We start from the raw sequence: 22,192 nt of genomic DNA, 5'->3' as shown, positions 1-22,192 counted from the left end.
GGGCAGTGTGATGAGTAAGGATGAAAGTTTAGAGGGTGACGTGCTTGAAAGGGTACAACAAGGAAGAAAGGTTGCAGGTTCCTTGAAAGCAGTGATAAGAAACAGGGAAGTGAGCATGGAAGTGAAAAAGTTACTGCATGACAGTATTGTGATACCAACTTTAACATGTGAAAGTGAAGCTTGGACCTTGCTGGAGGGACACAAGTCAAGAGTGAGAGCAGTGAAAATGAGTTATTTGAGAGGAGCCTGTGGAGTCACATGGAGAGGCAGAATGACAAATGAGGATGTGAAGGAGCATTGTGGTGTGGATGTGGATGTGATAGAAAGCATTAGGAGAAATACACTGAGGTGGTTTGGCCATGTGGAGAGGATGGAGAGTGAGAGACTGACGAGAAAAGTGTATGTGAGTGAGGTGGAGGGGGGGGAGAGGGAGGGAGAAGCCAAGGATGAGATGGAGGGATGGAGTGGAGAGGTATATGAGAGAGGGGGTGTGAGCTGGGAGCTGGACAGTGAAATGGCCGGAGACAGGGAGACATGGATGCGATTTGTTTGTGGCCACCCCTTACGGGATAAAGGCGTCTGGCAATATATATATATATATATATATATATATATATATATATATATATGTTATGCTAGGTGTTTTTAGGGCGGCTTGCCGTCCTAAGAACGCCTGGCCTAGTATTGGGTTCTTTTCAATACTGGGGCAAGACTACAAATATCGTAGGAACAAGGCATAAAAACTCAAGGCAACACCTTACACGTATATTCACTAAGGGTCTACAAGGGCAATAGGATTTCTTACAATATTATTGACTTATCAATGCTGGGGCTGCTGAATAGGGGTGAGCATATCTCGCAGGACACTTGACAGACACAGTTCACGATTCAGGGTGGTACAATTCACAGTACAGTTCACAGTTCTGGGTGATGCAGTCCAAAGTACATTTCACAGTACAGGGCGATACAGTTCACAGTGCAGTTCACAGTATAGGGTGTTACAGTTCACAGTTCACAGTACAGGGCGATACAGTTCACAGTGCAGTTCACAGTATAGGGTGTTACAGTTCACAGTGCAGTTCACAGTATAGGGTGTTACAGGTCATGGTACAGTTCACAGCATAGGGCGTTACAGTTCATGAACACTGGCTCTGGGTTACATAAAAGTCCGTAAGTCCAACCTCGTGATGATCACGGGGAGGAGGGGCACTGACTCGAATTTTTGCAGGGAGCTCACAGAGGAGGGGAGGAGAATCCAGGTTGACACAAGTGCAAGGGGGGGAGGGTTTGTTTAATTTTAACATCACTACTTCGGGTATGGGAGCCTTACTTCTATCACCCTGCACTTTAAGTCACTGTCTGATCTCAATCACTTAATGATTTCACTGTTAGCGCTCTAACTATGTATCCTCGTACTGTTACACACCTAAATCACTTCACAGCCCGGGCAAGTTGAGGTCGTCCCCCGTGGGGGTGATGAAAGGCCCCTGGTGCTGGGGGCTGGGGACAGATGTCTGGCTTGTGGGGTAGGGGCCAAACAACTCCTTCAGACGCCTTCTGAGCCGCTGGGTGGAGGATCCACATCACTTCGGCTGGGAGTGGAGTGGTTCTTGCCCTGGGGAGCCGGGGGCGCCGTCAGGGACCCTGGGGCTGCAGTCCGCTCTGGGGTGCTTCACCATCAGGAGGGGGCTGCGGAGTCATTCCAGGGAGTGGTCCATCAGGGGCAGGTCCTCCTCAGGGGCTGGCTACGGGGAGAATAGCCCTGGTGACACTACAGGGCCCTGCCACCAGACTGTCAGTGGTGGACTTCCTGGCTGGGGACTGGTACTACAGCAGGTGGATGTGGGAGGATGACATGTGGGCTTAGAGTGGCTAGCGGCCGTCTCTCATCTGTGGGCATGGCTGGAGGCCGTCACTGGTGTCTTATCCTCAGGACCGCTACCAACTCTGCAGGTAGTCCTTGTAGAGTGGCATGTGGCTGTCTCAATAGTTGAGTGGCTTGAGGCCGTCTCATATGCGGAGCGGCTGGAGGCCATCTCGAGTGTGGAGCGGCTGGAGGCCGTCTCGGTAGTGGAGTAACATAAGGCCATCTCTAAAGTGGAGCAGCTTGAGGTCGTCTCCTTGGGGCTGTATTGAGCTTTGAATTCAGCTCCACCCCAATCCTGACAGAGGCCGAGCTTGTGAGAGGGTAATGCACCCTGGCTGAGGTGTTCGGGTCGGGCCGGTTCGGGGGAATAGTGGTGCGTGGCTACCTGGGACTTGCGCCCACATAGCACAGACACCCTGCTCACTCCATCTAACCCTCTGTTGTCGCCTCCTGGGGATGTCGTGCTGCTGTTGGATGTTGTTATTTCATATATATATATATATATATATATATATATATATATATATATATATATATATATATATACAGTAATCCCTCTAATATCCGAACACCAAATATCCAAATTTCCCCACCAACTGGATAATAATCGTCCCGGGATTCAATATTCCCAAAATGGTCCGAAAACCGCAAAAAAAAAATGAAAAAAAAAAAAAAAAATTTTCCCGCCCATAATTTGAACTTGGCGCGCGAGGTGCGGGACAGCTTTGTTGTGGTGCGTCATTCCTCCGATTTCCGCTAGAGCACCCCTGCATCCTCCCCATTTTCCGCCTGTCTCTCGTCGCAAGTGCACGCTTGTCATCATGGCTGCCCATGTGCTCGCTTTTATGATGGTGCCTTACCTGCTGCAGGCACTCCTGCTGCTCTCGTGCCTCTCCTTCATGTGTGTGATGATGGCCCTGCCGCCTGAGAAGAGGAAGACAGTGGTGTTGACTCTGGAGAAGAAATGGGAGATATTGGAGAAAGTAGATGAGGGGTGGTCTTCTTCCTGCATCCTCCGCGAGTTCAACCTGGCCCGATCTACTTTGTTTGATATTAAGAGATCCCGAGACAAACTCATGCAGTACACGGCTGACTTCTCGTCGAGAAGCAAACGCAACGTGGAGAGGAAGGTGATGTTTACTCCCAAGTTTGCTGAAGTCGACCACTCCACGTTGATTTGGTATCGACAGCAACGTGTTGCTGGTGTGATGGTACATGGTACGGAGCTGAAGGCTGCTGCTGAGAAGTTCGCCAGGCTTCACGACGCCCTGACTTGAAGGCATCCGAGGGTTGGCTCTTCGCGTTTAAGTTATGGCATGGCCTTACCAACCGTAAAGCTCATGGCGAAGCTTTGGACGCTAACGAGGATGGAGTTGACGAGTTTCGGCACAAGGTGAAAGGTTTGATCGACAGGGAGGGCCTCACTCTCGGTCAAGTCTACAATGCTGATGAAACTGGTTTTTTCTGTCACTCTTTGCCAACGAACACTCTAGCCGAGGAGACGGAGTAGCGTGTACCTATTCGCAAGCTCTCCAAGCAACGGGTATCTGCTTTGTGTTGTGCTAACGCTAACGGCATACACCGGCTTAAGCCCGTTATTGGTGGCCATGCAAAGCAGCCTCGGTGTCTTCGTAGTGTGATGGATGTCCTTCCTGTCGTCTGGTACCATTCTTTGAAGGCATGGTTTACAGCCCAAATCTTCAAAGACTGTTTCCACCACCATTTCGTCAAGGAGGTCATACATTATCAGACGGAGACACTGGGAATCCCACGCAACCAGGTAAAGGCCCTCCTTCTCCTCGACAATGCACCTGCCCACCCGTGCGAGAAGGACTTGGTGGCTGAGAATGGCCGGATTAGGTGCATGTTTCTGCCACCTAATACGACTGCTCTCATCCAACCAATGGACCAAGGAGTGATCGTGGCAACGAAGAGGCTGTACCGAAGGAAGTTCCTGGACGAGGTGATGGTTGTTCTTGAGGACAAGGATGAGCGCAGGGAGGGACAGGACACGCGAGGCCAGCGGACTTTGGAAAACCTTCGCCGCTACAACATCAAGTCTGCAATCTACAACTGGGTCAGTGCATGGAAGGAAATCCCTGTCAAGACTCTAGAAAATGGTTGGTCTCGTCTGCTTCTTGGAACGGATGTGGAGTACGATTTCCTAGGTTTTGACGTGGATGACATCCATGCACGTCTATGTACGCATGGCGACGATGTTGATGTGGACGATGTGCGTGAGTGGTTGGATGACGACGAGGGCGATCCTGGGTATCGGACATTGTCTGATATCGAGATCACTTCTTCAGTTGCAGGTGTCAGTACCCAGCTTGAAGATTCCGATGAGGACGGTGACGATGATGCGGACTCCTCTCAGCATGACACAACTCCAGCCATCCCCAAGCTGAGTGCACTCCGGGAACACCTAGAGTTCGTTCTGTTCTACCTGGAACACCCGGACTGCGACAGGGAGATGGGACCCTTGGGACTTGTGGAGGAAGTACGTGCTTTCAGGCAGCTCATCATCAATCGTCAGAATCGTCGTTCCTTGCGTCAATCAACGATTGACAGTTTTTTAAGGCCCGTGACCCCCGCTGTGCCCAGCCCTGGCTCCACTCCGTTGCTTCCCCAAGACAGGCCCTCATGCTCCGAGCCACAGCCCAGCACATCAGCCACGGTGGAGTCACCGCTCGACGTGAGTTTGCGTCTGTCTTCAGAGTCGTCTGCAGTGGGTACGCCATCACCATGACCCAGCGACGCACCCCTAGGTCACCTGCCAGTGATACTCTTGGACTCTGACAGTGAATAGACACCAAGAAGTTCTCCACTAGACCACACGGGAATTTACAGTGTTGTGCAGTGAAAAAAACAGCGCATTGTGTTAAGGATTTACAGTTGTGAGTGAAAAGACAAGCAATTTTTGAACTAAATTTAATGTAAATAGACTTGTGTGTTTTTGCTTTAGAAAATGGTTATAAGAGTGGAAAGAGTTAAAGTGCAGAGTGCAACACTTATTAAGTTACAATGGAGCATAAGTTAGACAAGAGTGCGCACTGTGAAGAGAATGGACTTCTGAGTGCAAATGACTAAGTTCAGTGCAAGACTTCATGAACAGTGTACTGCAAGTGCTTCAGGAAATCCTTCTTACTGTCAGAGTCTGAGAGGAGGTGGTTATTCATTGAGACGGCCATGGACTTGGTGTAAGTAGGCAGAATGTTTCATACTGTACTGTACTGTATTTTCCATACTATACTTACCTCAAACACCTCATTTCACTCTTTTATGTCCCTTATTGGTGTGAATATGCTGTGTCTTAGGTGCTATGCATGTGCAGTAGGAAGGTGTTTTTCTGAGGTAGGCTAGGTTAGGGTCCATAACCACCAGTCCAGGAGCCAGGGACTTGTTAGTACCCAGAATGTTGAATATTGTATGAAACTACCTCAAAAACCTCATTTTATGCTTCTTTTGCATTTATTTCAGTCTTTTATATCCCTTATTGGTGTGATTTGGGTCTTAAATAGGTGCTATGCATGTTCAGAGGGAGTTGTATAGGTGTTTTTCTGAGTTAGGGTCCATAAGTACAAGTCCATAAGCTGGGGCCCAATATCTGGACAGGACCACTATCCGGACCTGCCTATGGCTCTATTACGTCGGATATTGGAGGGATTACTATATATATATAGTTATGTGAGGGTTCAAACAAGTAGTGAGCAAGAAATTGAGATATCTGGACTATATAGCATTCTCATAAGGAGCAGCAGTGATGAAGAAGATAGTAAAAGAAAAACACGGGATAAAGATGATGGCTTTGAACAGCTGATAAATACGAATGTAAGTGATCAGACAGGACAGGTCGTCGTGAGACACAAGAAAAAATGCATTGTATTTTATTATATTATAGGATAGTACAGTTCTACGTATGAAAAAGGAAAAATAGAATCAAGATTAAAGTTAGTGAAAGCCCACTGCTAAACTAAGTGAAAATCAGACACTGGGACAATGTCTATGGTAACATAACCGAGAAATTCTCTAGTTGCAACATAAATTATTGGAAGGTGATACACGGTATTTAATACAGTAACATGAATCATATAATTTCAATAATACATTCAAAACCTTCTACAACTGTATACCTACTTTATTCATATCTGTAACAATACTACTGTACCTAGTAAAAGAGATGATGTCATCCAGCAACAGAACTTTCCCTCTGGGCTTTATCAGTTGCCACTGGGTGGAGGACCCCATCTCTGTCCCCATCACCAAGAGATGAACCAAAGACAGCTAGTGCCATCAAGGCTGTCAACACCTTACACATAAAAGAAATCCAAATTAATGTTCAAAACAGCTAAGTGGTCCTGATGAGTGGAAGAACAGATGCAAGCAACAGCAGGGCAAGTTACTGAGCGAATCTCGTCTCTGTACTCATTAACAGGTAGAATACAAGGTAATGAAGGGATGGTAAGGGCAGAGGGAGGAGGAGGAGGAGAAGAAGAGGTGCATTATTTTCCTGATTTTCCTTCCACTCGAAATACCTGGAAGTTTCCTCAAGATCGTCTGCATGAACCCACTTACTCGCAGATGACAACAAACGTTTACTAGCAAATTTGATACCGTTACGAGATATCACGCTGTGTGGGTCTGTAAATTTGTCATATAAGTTAGAACTACGAGTATATCAATAAGCATATACGAAGTTCCTAATATTAATGCTGATGGGTGATGCAGAGATATGCTGGCAATGTAACATATCCTCTTTAGATAAGGCCAGATTACTATCTATCTATCTATCTATATACCTAGGCTGCTTCCCCCAAGGAAAGGGAGGTAGCCGAGACAGGACGACACACTCTCCATTTACTCATCCATTTAAACACATTCATTCACATCTTAGCCCCAAAGGGGAGAACGGACAGATCCTCACCGCACCACACCGCACAAGGGTCAACTGCGCAATGCAATCAGTGACATCCGCAGCAGGGCTCGACAGCAGAACTGGTTTACCCCTGCCACATCATAACATACCCATCCCCTTACCCGCACCTGACCTGACTAGCTGATCAGACCAAATGCGAGAGAATATCCCCTCAGGGCTGCGTCATCACTTATTTATTCACAATTTCTCTCCATTTATATCTGTCACGCACAGCCACACTTCCTTGCTCAACAGACATCCCTCTCGCATCCAGCGCTCTCTTCACACTGTCCATCCATACTATTCGTGGTCTTCCTCTCAGCCTTACACCTCTCACATCAGATCTAGTTATCTTTTTCACCAATCGCTCATTATCCATTCTCTCCATATGCCCAAACCATCGCAACACCCTCTGCTCAACTCTACCAGCCATCTCCTGAACAACTCCAGTTCTCCTTCGCACTTCATCATTTCGCACCCGATCCATACGCGTCACTCCACACATACTCCTCAGACACCTCATCTCCATTACATTCAAACTTTTCCTCTCTGCTACACCCATATTCCATGTTTCAGCCCCATATAATGCAGTTGGTACCACAACACCCTCATACAGCCTTCTCTTTACATCCATTCTAAGCGAACGACATTTAAACACTTTTTTCATTCCTCCCAGCACCTTTCCTACTTCATTTATTCTAAACTTCACTTCTGCATCTATTCTTCCATCCACAGCAACATGTGACCCTAGATATTTAAAACAATCTACCTCCTCAAGCAACTCACCATTCAAAACTACATTCATCCCCCTACCATCTATCAACCTCGTACACTTCATCACTTTACTCTTATTCTCATTTACTTTCAAATTCCTCCTTTCACACACCCTTCCAAACTCCTCTACCAACTGTCTCAATCTCTCCTCTGAATCAGTCACCAGTGCAGTATCATCTGCAAACAGCAGCTGCTTCAGATTCCAATCTCCACCATCAACATTTACCAGACTCAGACCACCTAAAACTCTTGCATTCACCTCCCTTACAACACCATCCATGTAAATATTAAACAACCAAGGTGACATCACACATCCATGTCGCAGCTCCACTCTCACGGGAAACCAATCACTCACAGCATTTCCCACTCTTACACATGCTCTACTATTTACATAAAAACTTTTCACCCCTTTTAGTAACCTACCATCAAGTCCATACAATCTTAAAACAGTCCACAAAGCCTCCCTATCAATTCTATCATACGCTTTCTCTAAATCCATAAATGCCCAAAACACATCCTTGCCTTTCGCTAAATACTTTTCACACACTTGTCTCACAGCAAACACCTGATCAATGCACCCCCTCCCTCTCCTAAAGCCACACTGCTCATCACTAATCACTCCCTCTGTACCCTCTCTAACTCTCATAATTAACACTCTACCATACACCTTACCTACAACACTCAACAGACTTATACCCCTAAAGCTAGTACATTCATACTTATCACCCTTGCCTTTATACAACGGGACCACACAAGCACTTGCCCAGTCAATTGGCACCATACCTTTCTCAAAGCACACATTCAACAATCTTACTAACCAGTCAACAATAGTCACTCCACCACCCTTCAGGCATTCCACAGCACACCCATCCATACCTGCAGCTTTCCCTGTTTTCATCTCCTTTACTGACTTCTCCACTTCCTCCTTCGTGATCAAAGAATCATTCAACTCTCCCAACACATTTACGAGGGGTGATTAGAAAGAAATGACAGTGAGTCCATAAACTTTTATTAGCATGAAGAACTATCAAACTATGACTCACATTCCTTCAAAGTACTCCCCTCCAACCTCTATGCAGCGTTCCATTCTCTTTCTCCACTTCATGAAGCAAGTGTGGTACTCTGAAGACGGTATACTTCGGAGTTCTGAACTGACGGTCCGTGCCAAGTCTTGGATGCGATGAAATTGCTTCCCAGCGATGGCAGATTTAATTTTTGGAAACAACCAAAAGGCACAGGGAGCCAGGTCAGGGGAGTAGGGTGGGTGGGGGAGCAGAGTTATACCTTGTTGTTCCAGGTACTGCATAGTGAGGCGAGCTTTGTGGGGTGCAGCATTGTCGTGGTGCAGCAAAAGGCGAGACCGACGGCGGGTTGGTGCGGTGTTGGCCTTGTGTTCCAAGACTTGTGGAAGGATCTGGTCTGTGTAGTATTGGGCTGTGATAGTGGACTTTTCAGGCATCACATCCACGCATATTGGTCCTTGAGAATTGAAAAAGATGGTGAAAAGGCGCTTCCGGCTGCGAAATCCTTCCTTCAAAATCTGAGGTCGAGGGTCTTCATCGTCCAACCACACCATGTTTGACTGCTTGTCACGGGTTGTGAAGATTGAAATCCAACACTCATCTCCAGTAGCAACATCTGAGAACCGTTTTGGACCATTTGGTTCAAATTCAGCAAGCCAGACACGACAAATCCTCACCCGTTCAGCCTTTTGCTCATCAGTCAACAAATGGGGTATCCATCGACAACACTTCTTCCTCAGGTGTAATTGTTCATGCACGATGTCATATGCACTCCCATAACTGATATCAAGCCCCAAGGCTAAGAACCTAAAAGTCACAGTTGGATCCTCGTCAATGATGGACCGTGCACGGACAGTTGTTGCTTCGGTCACGGATGTCCAGGGGCGTCCAGAGCGTTGTTCATCTTTCAATTCAGTTTTTCCTGCTGTGAAAGCACGAATCCAGCGGGAAACAGTTTCCAGGGAAGGAGTAGTGTCTGGATAAACTTGTAATAATTCCCCTCGAATATCTGTTGCTTTCTTTCCCAGTTTCCACCTCGTAAAAATGTAGAACCTGCAGCCTTCTTTCGAGTAATCCATGTTTCTGGCCAGACAGCAAAAACAAGAGTGAAGCATTCACTCACAACAATAAAACAAGAAAAGTCAGGCATATGGCGACAAGTTCAAACTCGTAAGGACAGGCAACTCTGCACTCTCCTTGCTCCCCTACCTCCCATCATTCAAGGTTTTCATGTTATAGCACGAACTGTCATTACTTTCTGATCACCCTTCGTATTCCTTGCACCCTTCCATCCGCCACAATCTCAGCCACCCTTTCCTCCTCTACATTTAATAATCTTTCAAAATACTCTGCCCATCTCTTCCTTACTGCATCCATCTCAATTAACATCCTTCCATCCTCTGCTTTTACTCGTTCTTCCTTCCCAGACTCTCCCTTTCGCACCCTTTTCACCTCCTTCCAAAACATTTTCTTATTCTGTTGAAAATTCTCTGTCAGCCACCTACTCCACCTCTCATCTGCTGCCACTTTAGCATCACGCACAGCCCTTCTCGCTCTATTCCTCTTTTCCTTATACCTTTCATATGACATCTCATCCTTCCTCTGCAGCCACACTTCATATGCACGTCTCTTCTCAGCCACAGCCATACTTACTTCCTCGCACCACCATTCACTTCCTTTTCTTACACCACCACCCACACGTCTCACACCACACACCTCTTCTGCATGCCCCACCACAGCACTCTTAAACAACTGCCATTCCTCCTCCACGCTGCCATTTTCCCGATCTTTCACTGAATTCCACTCATCTTTCAATTTATCCGGATACTCTATCTTTTTCTCTCTTTTATCCAACTCACTCACTTTCAAAACCTCCCTGCCACACCTAACCCTCCTAGCTCTCACCCATCTCTTACCTACTCTTAACTTTTCCTCCACCAGGTAGTGGTCAGACATACCTCCACCCTCCCCTCTTAGAACTCTCACATCCAACAATCTTCCTATTACATTCCTAGACACAACCACATAGTCCATCAAAGCTCTATCAACAACCCTTCCACCCTCCTGTCTCACCCATGTATTCTTATAAATATCTTTCTTCTCAAACAGCGTATTCCCAATCACCATCTCTCGCTCAACACACATCGCTATCATTCGTTCCCCATTTTCATTTCTTCCAGGCACACCATGCATACCAACTACGCCTTCAACTGCTACATTTCCCACTCTAGCATTCAGATCTCCCATCATTACCACATTCACATTCGCTCCAAAACTCTGCAGACACTCATCAACACCATTCCAGAAAGACTCCCTCTCTTGTTCATCCCTTTCACTACCAGGCCCATATGCACTCACAAACACCCACAACTCACGTTCAATTTTCGCTTTCACCCACATCAGTCTCGATGACACCTCCTTCCATTCAATCACACACTGCTGTACTTCCGGACTCACTAACAAGGCCACACCTTCTCTTGCCCTTCCTCTATCAACACCTGACAATCTTCCATTTACACTTCCAAACATAGATTCCCCCTTCCCTTTCATCTTCGTTTCACTCAAAGCTAACACATCCAACTTTCTTCTCACAAACATTCTCCCAATCTCCTCCCTTTTAGCCTCAATCGTACTACATCCACGCACATTCATAGACCCAATCTTCAGGGTACGGGGATAACTCCATCCCCCATCCCTTTCTCTGGCCTGTCTCTTTTTAGGAACTAAAAAAACAAAGGAGGGGGTCCCTAGTTCCCTCACCCCGCCCCTTTTAGTCGCCTTTTACGACACGCAGGGAATACGGTGGCAGTATTCTTCCTAACACAACCTGGCCGCAGAGTAGTAGTACCACCCCACAATGCGGCCAGGTGTGTCCCCCCCGCCCTTTATAATTATACCGGTGCACTTCCCGGAAGTCTGTCAGTTTTATTTTCACATAATCATCCATGTTAAAGAGTGACTAGGTTCTGATATTAACAATGAATAGCGCAAATTTTTATTGAAGTCATATAAGACAAAGAATGGAGTTTTGCCAATGGATTTATTGATTGATACTGAATGAAGCAGCAACTTGGGGTATCCACTCATCCCAATAGGTGCTTTGAGAATGGAAGTACCTCAAGTTCTCCAACACCTTATGATTTTGCCCTTCGGCAAGTCCGTTGAAAGTTGGATGGTTGGATATGATATTACATCTACTGATGTTATACTGCTTACAGATCTCAACAAAAACACTTGCTGAACTACAAGAAATTTTCGGTAATAACGGTGGATGGCCTAGTTAATGGACAAATAACATGATCAATGAAGACAAGTGCAACACTCTTAGCAGTCTTGTCTTGGACAGCTATGAGAACACAGTAACGTGAGAAATGGTCAAATTGCCACGTACAAATACTCTGCACCAGACTCCATAAGAGGCAATTTAAGGTGGTCAAGAGAAACAGTTTTCCGTAGACATGATGGATATTGCAAGAGCGGAGCACGTAATCTGGCGGACCTTTATGATGATAACAGGGAACATAGGAATCACAGTGAACACTGATGTCCTTACTCACAGTAGGCCAGTAAAATGAAAGACGTGTTTGTCTCAAACACTGATATTTTCCTGCATGGGATGCACGGGATGTGTTACTGATAATGTGGAGCACTGCAGGTATTAAATCAGCGGGAAGAACAAGTTGACGTACCTCTCTATTAGGTATGTGCCTACCAGTAAGAGATGTCATCCAATCATCATAATAAAGATATCACTGTCTAATATGAGATTATCTATTGAAACTGGCAGAACAGAATAGGTAAGGTGGAAGCATCTCCCGACTCTACGAAGCAAGTAGCCTTAGGCCACAGAAGGTCTGTGTGCTAACAACTATAAATTCTTGGATTAACTGACCATCGTGCTAGACGTCCAGTAAGATTTCTTCCTTTGAATGTATCACAAAGTGGAACATGATTTGTTTGGATATGAACTGAATTTCCACATATTATGTCTCTGAAATGTATGAGAGATTAATTAACTGCTAAAGCCTCCCAATTAGGAACACTATAGTTACAATACGTTCAGCGGCACTGAGGGCACGACTAGCAAACACTGTTACACGTTTCCTCTTTGAATAATCATTTTGCATCAATACTGCACCTAGGCCTACCTCTGATGCGTCTGTACAAAGAAGAAAAGGCTCCTTATAATCAGGGAATGCCAAGACTAATAAGTGTTGTGTTCAGTTATTTCAAAGGCATGAGACTGGTCATTAGCCCAAACAAAATGTTCATTTTTCTCAAGTACTTTAGTAACGGAGGCTGCGATCTGTGCATATCCTTAATAAATCGCCGATAATTGCCACTCACTCCAAGGAAACTCCTCACATCATCAGTACTGGTAGGTTTAGGGATGTTAGAAACTGTTAACTTCTTCAGCTTAGGTATGAAATCCTTCAGCATCAACCATATGTCCAAGAAATTTAATTTTCTTGTGCAGAAAGCTGCATTTACTGAGCTTAGCCTTTTGACCTGCCATTTAGAGGTGATCAAAAACTTGCTGTAGTTTGGCAAGATATTCTTGAATTGATTTATTCAATACAATGATGTTATCTAGATCAGCAAAAAGAGAATGGCCACTCATTCCAGTGAGTACATAATGGATAAGCCTCATGAATACTAATGGAGCATTTCTAAGACCAAAGGAAAACCTTTTAAAATGATCGTGTCCAGAAGGGGTACTGAATGCAGTTATATATAGGATGAGGCGACTCTTTCTTTTCTACTTGCCAGTAGCCACTGAGTAAGTCAAGGGAAGTAAAAACTTTCATTCTCACCAACTGATTCCAGTAACTCTGTTAAGACAAGCAATGGAACTCGTCCGAGTACAGTGACAGAGTTATTTCACGATAGTTAACTATCCTCCTTTTTTGAGGGGAGGGGGCTAGGAAATCGGACTATTTCACGGACTGACGGGCTGTTAAAAGTTTTCCTGATTAAGCATATTCTATATTATCTCGCCAGTTTCTTTCCATAAGCTATGGGGTTATCTAGGCTATATGACGGGACATAAATCGGTTGAGTACCGGAACTCAATTCAGTACTGTGTTTTATCAACATATCTCTATAGGTCAGCAAAAGATTAGTTAATTGTTCTTTATACTGAATAAAATTGCAGGGTTTTATGTGACACGTAAGATCAGCTGAAGAAGTCATAACAGAATCCGTAGAGTTTCCAATGGTATATACACTAGGTTAATCCTCATCCTCATCATCCTTTGCAATTACAGAGAATGGTATATCCTGGCACACCTTTACGGCTGATGGGTACACCAGGAAATTGCCAGTCTTTGTACCAGTCTTTGTACCACTCATACGTTAAACATTCACACAACACGTCTCAGGTAAGGTTAAAGCATTCACTCCTTTTGCACCTCCAGCACGGACAGAGACTTCCGTGACTTTATGCAGCAACAAAACTGTGCACCATTTTGTCATTGCTCATTACATCTCGGAATGTTGCAAATTGTCATTCAGACTGTTCGAGGTTGTTAAATGAGACATAAATGAGTCAACCGTTCTATCACTGTTAGAGGTGGTGCCATGAGATACTGGCGTTAAGGTACCATCATTACTCTCTACTGGTGGCTGTGGAGTAGGAGTTATGGTAGACTGTGTCACCAAATTTACCTGTGAAAGGACAGGGTGTGGGAAGTTCATGACTTATACAGTGTCCCGTTACTTTAATACTGCCACAAACAGGTACCAGGTCAACAGAATGTTGAGGCATGGTGTCAGTACCAACCAAAACATCTGCAGGATATCAGAGTTTCTGACATGAAACTTAGCTGAACCTGCTGTGTTCTGGCAGACTTTGGAGCCTCAGGCGTGATTAGAAATGATGAGAAAACATGGAGAACAACCAAAAAAGTACTCACAGAAGCCATTTAGGTCGATTTTGAGGTCAATTTCCCGAGCAGAAGGCTGAAAACTTTGGAGTAACATACATACACTTCATCCCCAGCTGCCACCACAGTGCGAGAGGAGGCAGAAGCTCTGCATTTTCTTCATCAGTAACTATGGCATTCGAGCCAAGGACACTCTTGTTGGGTATATAGATGAGATAGGAAGTCCTAGAAAGGCCTAGAGAAGCACAAGAATATCCCAGCTGATTTTTTGAAGCCAAATTTGAATTTTCAAATTTTGGCATATATATTGAATCACCAATGTACATGTACATCACTGGCACTATCTATGCATATAGGGGCTGACGTACATGTACGTCATTGGCATGGGGAGGGTTAAAGGTTTTATCAATTCATCGAGTTGTATTTCAGGCGTTACCTTGCCTTTCATATAAAATTCTGAGCTATCAACATTACAGTTGTGACTGTCAGGCAGCTTAAGGATCCAAACCTGTACAATCTCTCTTTTAATATTGTCTAGGGAGGATTCAGATACTGAGTTCACCACAGGCTCAGAGTCCGTAAAAAATGATGTAGGAACTCCTTCAGAGTCATCTAAGATAGCAACACCTAAGTGAGTCAGAGGACCAATCTGGTGTATGGGGAACTCAAAATTTTGTGTTGTTATAGAAGTTTCTGTTGCTTCTGGCCTGGAGTTTCACCCGGATGTGTATTGGCAAGGGCACAGCATTTGCTAGTGGAATGATGATGGCATTTGTGATAAGAACAAAACTCGTTTCTGAATGTCAGTGAAGGAAATCTACCATCACGCCTGTGTCCTCAATCGTCTCCTAGTCTCTTATAACAGAGAGGTATGCGATGACCTGATTGTTTGCAGTACCAACACACTCTTAATTCTGCTTTCAGATCTTGCATGGTCATGAGAAAAGCTGCTTGAGGTCTTGTATGTGACATGGCTGGTGAACGTGGTGAGACGTTTTGTCTGTTGACTGGATGTTAAACATGTCCTTGACCTTGTGACTGAAAAGGTGGTGTTGAGCTAGTGACTGGTTGAGCTGTACGAACTGTTTGAGTAGGTATGATACCAAGTTTCTCTTCTACCTGTACAGCTAACGTGGTTATGTCATCCCTAGGATAAAACTGTTTCTCTAACTCAGCATCTAATTCATCATTGCTAAGATGATTTAGGAACCTGAGATAACTAAATAACGTTACAACATTTTTTAGTCTTAAAGTGTTTTTTCCCATGCCTCCAGTTTCCACCTACATACTGTTTTGCATTGCCTCCAGAGTTTCCTTTCCTGCAGCTGCTGGTACCGCAGATTCCTTCAACAGTGTATTTTGTTTGGGAGGGATGAACTTATCCTTTCTCGTACATTGCAATAATCTGTAGATGCTTATCAAACATCCTGCTTTCATGTGGTTACAAAAATAATTACGAAATGATTACAGCATTCGTCAAAGGAAGCAAACTTCTCCAAGAATCTACATCTTATGAGGGATCCCACTCGGGAGTAACCATCATTTAATCTTCTAAGACAGGAGATTTTTGCACTGTCTGTCGTTTGTTTGTAACTGCAGAGCGGACATAACTAATGAAATAATTCACGCTAATAGGAGGATTCATGCCCATAAATTCAGAACACGATGCATCATTCATGTTGATCGTTTGGGGGACAGGAGGGGTTGCACGTTGTGACATAGTTTAAAAAGTAGGCGAAGTATGAGAAGATAATTGAGAAATGTGTGATGTATTGGGGGTAGGATATGAATGGAACTCAGTTGATTGAACTGTTTCTCGTGAATAAGTCTTACCGTTTCCCAAACGAGTATGATTATTGTGTGATCTGCGTCGATATTATTTCATCTCCGGAATTATGCGTACCACCTTCAGATAAACTGATCTTGTTAAAGGAAGGAAATTCACTAAGAAATTAATTGCAGAAAAACATTAGCAGAAACAAAATACTAAGTGAATACAAGTGATAATTTTGATTGCTAAAATAAATTATGTGCAATAACAGTTAACAAAAGAGGGTCTTTCTATATAAAAATGTTTATAAATGATGTGTTCATATGGATGAACATTGTAACAGAAAATCGAGAGAATAACCAATAATCTGGGAAAAATATTTTAATTGCAGTAATTTAATTGTGTAAGAGAAGAGAGAAAAAATAATGTATAAAGATTGTTGTTCTGGACATAATAGAAGAAACTTTTACTGAATGGTACTAACTCACCACCTGTTTGTACAGCCAATGGTGTTATTTACAGAAGCATAGTGTTGGGTGTGGTGTGAGATGGTACTGATAACTGATAGGGGGTGAATAGAGAAAGTTGCAGGTCACTGAGTAACTGCGTGTTTGACAATCAGCAGAACCGTGCTCGGAATGAAGAGTCAGGTAGACTTAGTGACGGTCAGGCTTGGCGACAGACAGACATGGTGACAAACATCCTTTTTTTTTTTTTTTATGCAAGAAAGAAGGAACTAAAGGCTAAGGGCCCACAAACCGTTCCTTGCAAGAAAAGAAAAAATAATACAAAAGAGCCAAATTCAAGATCTGTTCAAGATGCCTGGACAGCCTGCATTTGAAAGACTGAAGATCATAGGAAGAAGGAATTACAGACAGAGGGAGACAATTCCAGAGTTGACCTGTTGCATAAATGAATGGCTAGGAGTAACAGTTAAATATTGCATTAGAGAGCTGGACAGAAAAGGAATGAGAGGTTATTGCTAGACTGGTGCTACACACCCGTCGTAGAGGTGGAGGAATGCAAGAAGAGAGTTCAGAGCAGCAGTGACGAATGAAGTAGCAATAGAAAAGAGATAAAGATGCAACAGTGCGGCGAAGAGACAGACAGGCTCAATGACAGATGGGCCAGATGGCAGACAGCCAGTATACAGACTATTGGATTTGACAGTGGACAGACTTGTGTTAAAAAAGTTCTTGACATCGCTGCCACTAAAATGTGAAATGTAGGCCAACAGATGTACCATCAGGATTTCAGGTTATTCTTAAAGACTGTACTACTACTCGCTGCTTTACTGGGAGAGGGTTGTGTTACACTCCTGAGTCTAGTCGATCTCTGTCTCTTCTGAAGTCATTTGGGGTAAAGGTAAGAGAATTTCCTTTGTATGTCATCCAGTGCCGTGATTGCTATGAGTTGTGATTGTCAGCTGTGTACACATAAAAGTCTTCTCTGCAGTTTTGGCCAAAGGCAGCAGCCACTGTTAATTCATGACATTCTGGCAGCGTCTGAATCATGATGACTAAGCAATAAACATTTGCCCGCTTAGAGATAGATGATACCAGTAGTGAGTTCAAAACTGATGGATGGAATTAAACTTTTAAATGTATGGGACTAGAGCTTCACCTTATATTATTTGTGATGTAAAATAGGGATATTAAAGATTTGCAGCAGACTCTGTTTAAGGGTTTAGATTTGTTGAGCCCAACAAATGCAGTCACCATGGTTTCCAAAGAACAGTGAGAGAAATTGTTGGCAGCCTTTCTGATAAAAACAACACTGACAATAAGAAATGTTATTAGAAAAAGCCAGTTCTGAACTGTCCTGCACAGAACACACTCATGGGACTTTTAAAACATCACATAATGTAAGTGTACAGTAGGATGAGGGAGTTTGAAACGTTTCGTTTTTTTTTATGAAGCAGGAGAGATGAAAACAACTTGCAGCAAAAGCCTCAGTTCTTGCCTTGCATTGAAACCTGGTTCTTCAGAACAACGAAAGGCTACAAATTATAATGATATAGTTATATTAATTATTAAAGAATACTAGTTCATGGATGATATGCAATTTCAGTACTGAAATTGTCCAGTGTTAATAGCAACAAATGTCAGAGCAAAAAGCTCAGGTTAGTCAGTGAAAGAGACTTTGCCATGTAAGGCAAGATCAGATGAAAGTGTGAATAGGATCCTTGGAATTTCATGTATATACACCAGGTGGCTTATCATTATCGTCTCTGGCAGTTACAGAGAATGGTATATCCTGGCACACCTATACGACAGACGGGTAGACCAGGAAATCCCCAATCTTTGTACCGCCGTTAAGCTTTAATGGAGCATTTGTGACATTTAACTAGTAAAGGTAACATAAATTATCCTCCAACACAGTACACAATGCCGACCCATAGGGTAAGCCATTCACACAGCATGCCTCAGGCAATGTTAGTGCATCCACTTCCTCTTTTGCATCTACAACAGGACAGAGATTTTTGTTCGTATGTGCGCCAACAAAGTTGTGCATTGTTTTGTTACTGTTTGCTTTATCTCTGTGTGTTGCAGAATAACATCCAGACTATTTGATGTAGTTTGTTGAGACTTAGATGAGTCAACCATTGTGTCACTGTTAGAAGGAATGTCATGAGATGTTAATGAATGCTCCTCCTGACTTTCAGTGAGTTCATGAGATTTTAGTGAATGCACCTTCTGACTTTCAGTTAGTGAGTGCTCCTCCTTACCTTCAATTAGTGGTGATGGAGTGACAGTAGACTGAGTGATTGAATTTATTTGTGAGAGGACAGGGTGTGGATAATTCATGCCAGATACAGAAATCCTCTGTATTTTAATACCACCACTAGCAGGTATCACTTCAATAGAATGCTTAGTCATGGTGTCTGTGTCTATTAAAACATCTGCAGCATACCTTAAATTGTTTGTGACATAAAACTCAGCTGTCAAGGGGTTTTATGATTCATCCAGTTGTATATCTGCAGTTACCCTACCCTTCAAGTGAAATTCTGAACCATCAACACTGCCAAGACGTATATCAGGTGGTTCAAGGATCCAGACCCGTTTGATCAGTCCTCCAATGCTGTTTAGGTAGGATACTGATATTGAAATCATCATTGACCCAGAGTCCAACAAGATGATATTGGAACTCCTTCACTTTTACCAAGAATAACTATGCCTAAACGAGTCAAAGCCAATCTCCGGAATGGGAACCTCGAGCTCTTCCATAGTTCTGTAGGATTTGTCTTAAAGGTGTGCTTTTCTTCCCCCAACCGACGTTGTGCAAGGTAACGACATTCATCAGTGGTGTGGCCAGTCGAGTCTTTTTGATACTTGCAAGATGCATGGCGGGGTTGTGAAGGTGTTTACTGTCGCCACGTCCGAGGGGGTCGCCCCTGTGTGCGATAACAGTTTGTTCACGGTGACCAGAAACACTGCAGTGCCAGCTTACAAGAGAGGATTGTTGGCCACAATGCATAGTTGACTGGTCAGCCTGCTGGCCCCGATGCACAGTCGATTGGTCACAGCCAGTTGTAGGTGATCAATGTCACGAGCAAGAGTAAGCACCCCTGGTAATTGGCTGTCATCATCAAAACTCCGTTGAAGCATGAGGCATAGGTACAACCCTTTTAGCTCCATCTATAGTGTGAGTGGTTGTGGTGTGAGTACCTGGCTGACGAGTGACGTCTGATCATTGTCTCTCATTTATCATCTCTGAAAGTTCTAACAATTGGTCTCTTGGTTTGAATCCAATTTGTACTGCAGTTTCTAACTGTTTTTGATCTAATTACGGTAACTGATAAATCAAAGGTAACTGATTGAACGACCAAAATCTTTTAATCTGATAACATCATCCCCACTGACACAAGTTACCCGTTGTGTTTCCCACAACAGCTGGCCTATCTCAGAACTAGTAGCGTACGCTACCATGGCTGCCTCACATAATGTGGCTTCTTTAACTGGTACTAGCATGACATCCCTCATGTGTTTAACCTGCCGTATCCCAGCAGATTTTTCACCAATGACCCCTGCCCCCCAATCCCGGCAGATTTTTTATTTTTAATTTTTTGGCACAAACCTCCGCTTTTTGTGAGACACAATAGCATTTCACAGAAAAAGTGCTCACCTGAGCTTAGAAGTGGTCTAAACAGGTGGCCCTTGAAATACCTGGTACCGTGTTCTCTGAAGCCGTGCTGCGGCCGTCGCGTTTTCTGTGGTAGTTGTAACTATTGCAAACCACTCAGAGTAGGTAGATATTTGCTCATTTGGTACGAATTTATATGTAGTACAAAACATACTGGTTTTCACACAATAATATAGGAAATATAAGCATTATTTCACTCACCGAACACATCAACATACCGCACCTTTCTTGGCAGCGTTATCTCCTCATCACTTCTGCTCGTTGCTTCCTCTGGCACCATGTAATCTTTATCCTCCACTTCTTCAACTATTGGGGAATCGGTTTAGCCTTGTATTTCGTAATGTGGCGCGACATGTCTTTACTGGCCAGGTCACTACTAACAGGTGAGTTGGCAAGACAATGACGTGGGGGGGGGGGTCACATGGGGTATGGCAGTGTCGCCGCCTGGCAGCGGATAGAGGAAGGTCTCCCGCATATGCCTACCAAAAATCACACGCTAAACTTGAAAAATGTGTAAATGACAGACCTCGCAACTGCAAAATGTATGGGTACACTGTCGGGACTGAGCGTGACAAAACGTTGCAACGTACCCATACATGGCGGGTTAAGCAGAGTGGAGAAAGCAATGAGGGAATCTGCTTTAGCGTGGGAAGAACAGAACATTATTAATTTCCTGAAAAATTAATCGATTGTTGTGCAACTGTCAAAGTAACCAGACCGTAACCCAACACCAATGCTCGATTTGCTGCAATGTAATCGGAATTTAAGATAAAAGATCTTCAGTGGTTCGATGTTTAATTGCCCGTTGTTTATGTCTGTATCGTCAACTCAGAGGAATTCGAGTATTGATACGGAACTACCTTCAGCAGTTAACTTTGGGCAGTTCATATCATCCAAGAAAATGAAGTGTGGAGGGGGTCTTGGTTTGACATTGCTGCGAGAGTCTGAGGTGGCAAAGTTGTGGAAGTAGTCATTGTGCTGAGTGGAGAGCGTGTGGGAGAAGCAGCAGGTAAGACAGTTGTAGTGATGTGTGACGAGATTGGCAGTAGTGTAGTTGTAGGAGGAAGAGAAGAAAGAGGCAGCAGTGAACGTGGCAGAATTTCTAGAGAATCGAGTATCTGGATCAAAATTATCTGGATTTAGCAGTAGGAGCAGATGTAGTAGGAGTAGTATTAGTAATAGTGGGAGTAGTCAGAGTAGTTGAATGAGACTTTGTATAAGATTTTTCACTACAGAGGAATTTTACATCATTATCACTAACACAGTTATAATCACCAATCTCATCTCTAATAGGCTGTTCAATGGGATAGAGGTATCTCATGAATGAGAAGAGGGTCTGAACAGGAAGAAAGAAAAACCACAAGCCAGGTGAACTGAAGGCTGGAAACTGGGGGCAGGAACAGGCTGCAGGTGCAGGAGGAATGGCGTGGGTAAGTGACAGTTGCAGAATGAATATATGTAGCAGATGTGAACTTGAGGGTGAACCACTTGCTACCACCACTGATTAGATCTCTTTTCAGTCCACTCAGGTCAGTCCAAAGTCCAATGTAAATTCTATCCATCTATCTATTGCCAGACGCCTCAATCCCGTTCGGGGTGGCCATAAACAAATCGCCTCCACATCGCCCTGTCCCCCGCCATTTCATTGCCCTGCCCCCAACTCACACCCGCCTCTCTCATATACCTCTCCACCCCATCCCTCCATCTCATCCTCGGTCTCCCCCTCACTCTCCCCCCCTCCACCTCACTCACATACACTCTCCTCATCAGTCTCTAACCCTCCATCCTCTCCACATGGCCAAACCACCTCAGTGT

The sequence above is a fragment of the Coenobita brevimanus genome, chromosome 56 (genome assembly GCF_032717465.1).
Source record: "Coenobita brevimanus isolate Jiangsu-jjx chromosome 56, ASM3271746v2, whole genome shotgun sequence".
Taxonomy (NCBI): Eukaryota; Metazoa; Arthropoda; class Malacostraca; order Decapoda; family Coenobitidae; genus Coenobita; species Coenobita brevimanus.
Note: the sequence above shows the minus strand (reverse complement) of the source record.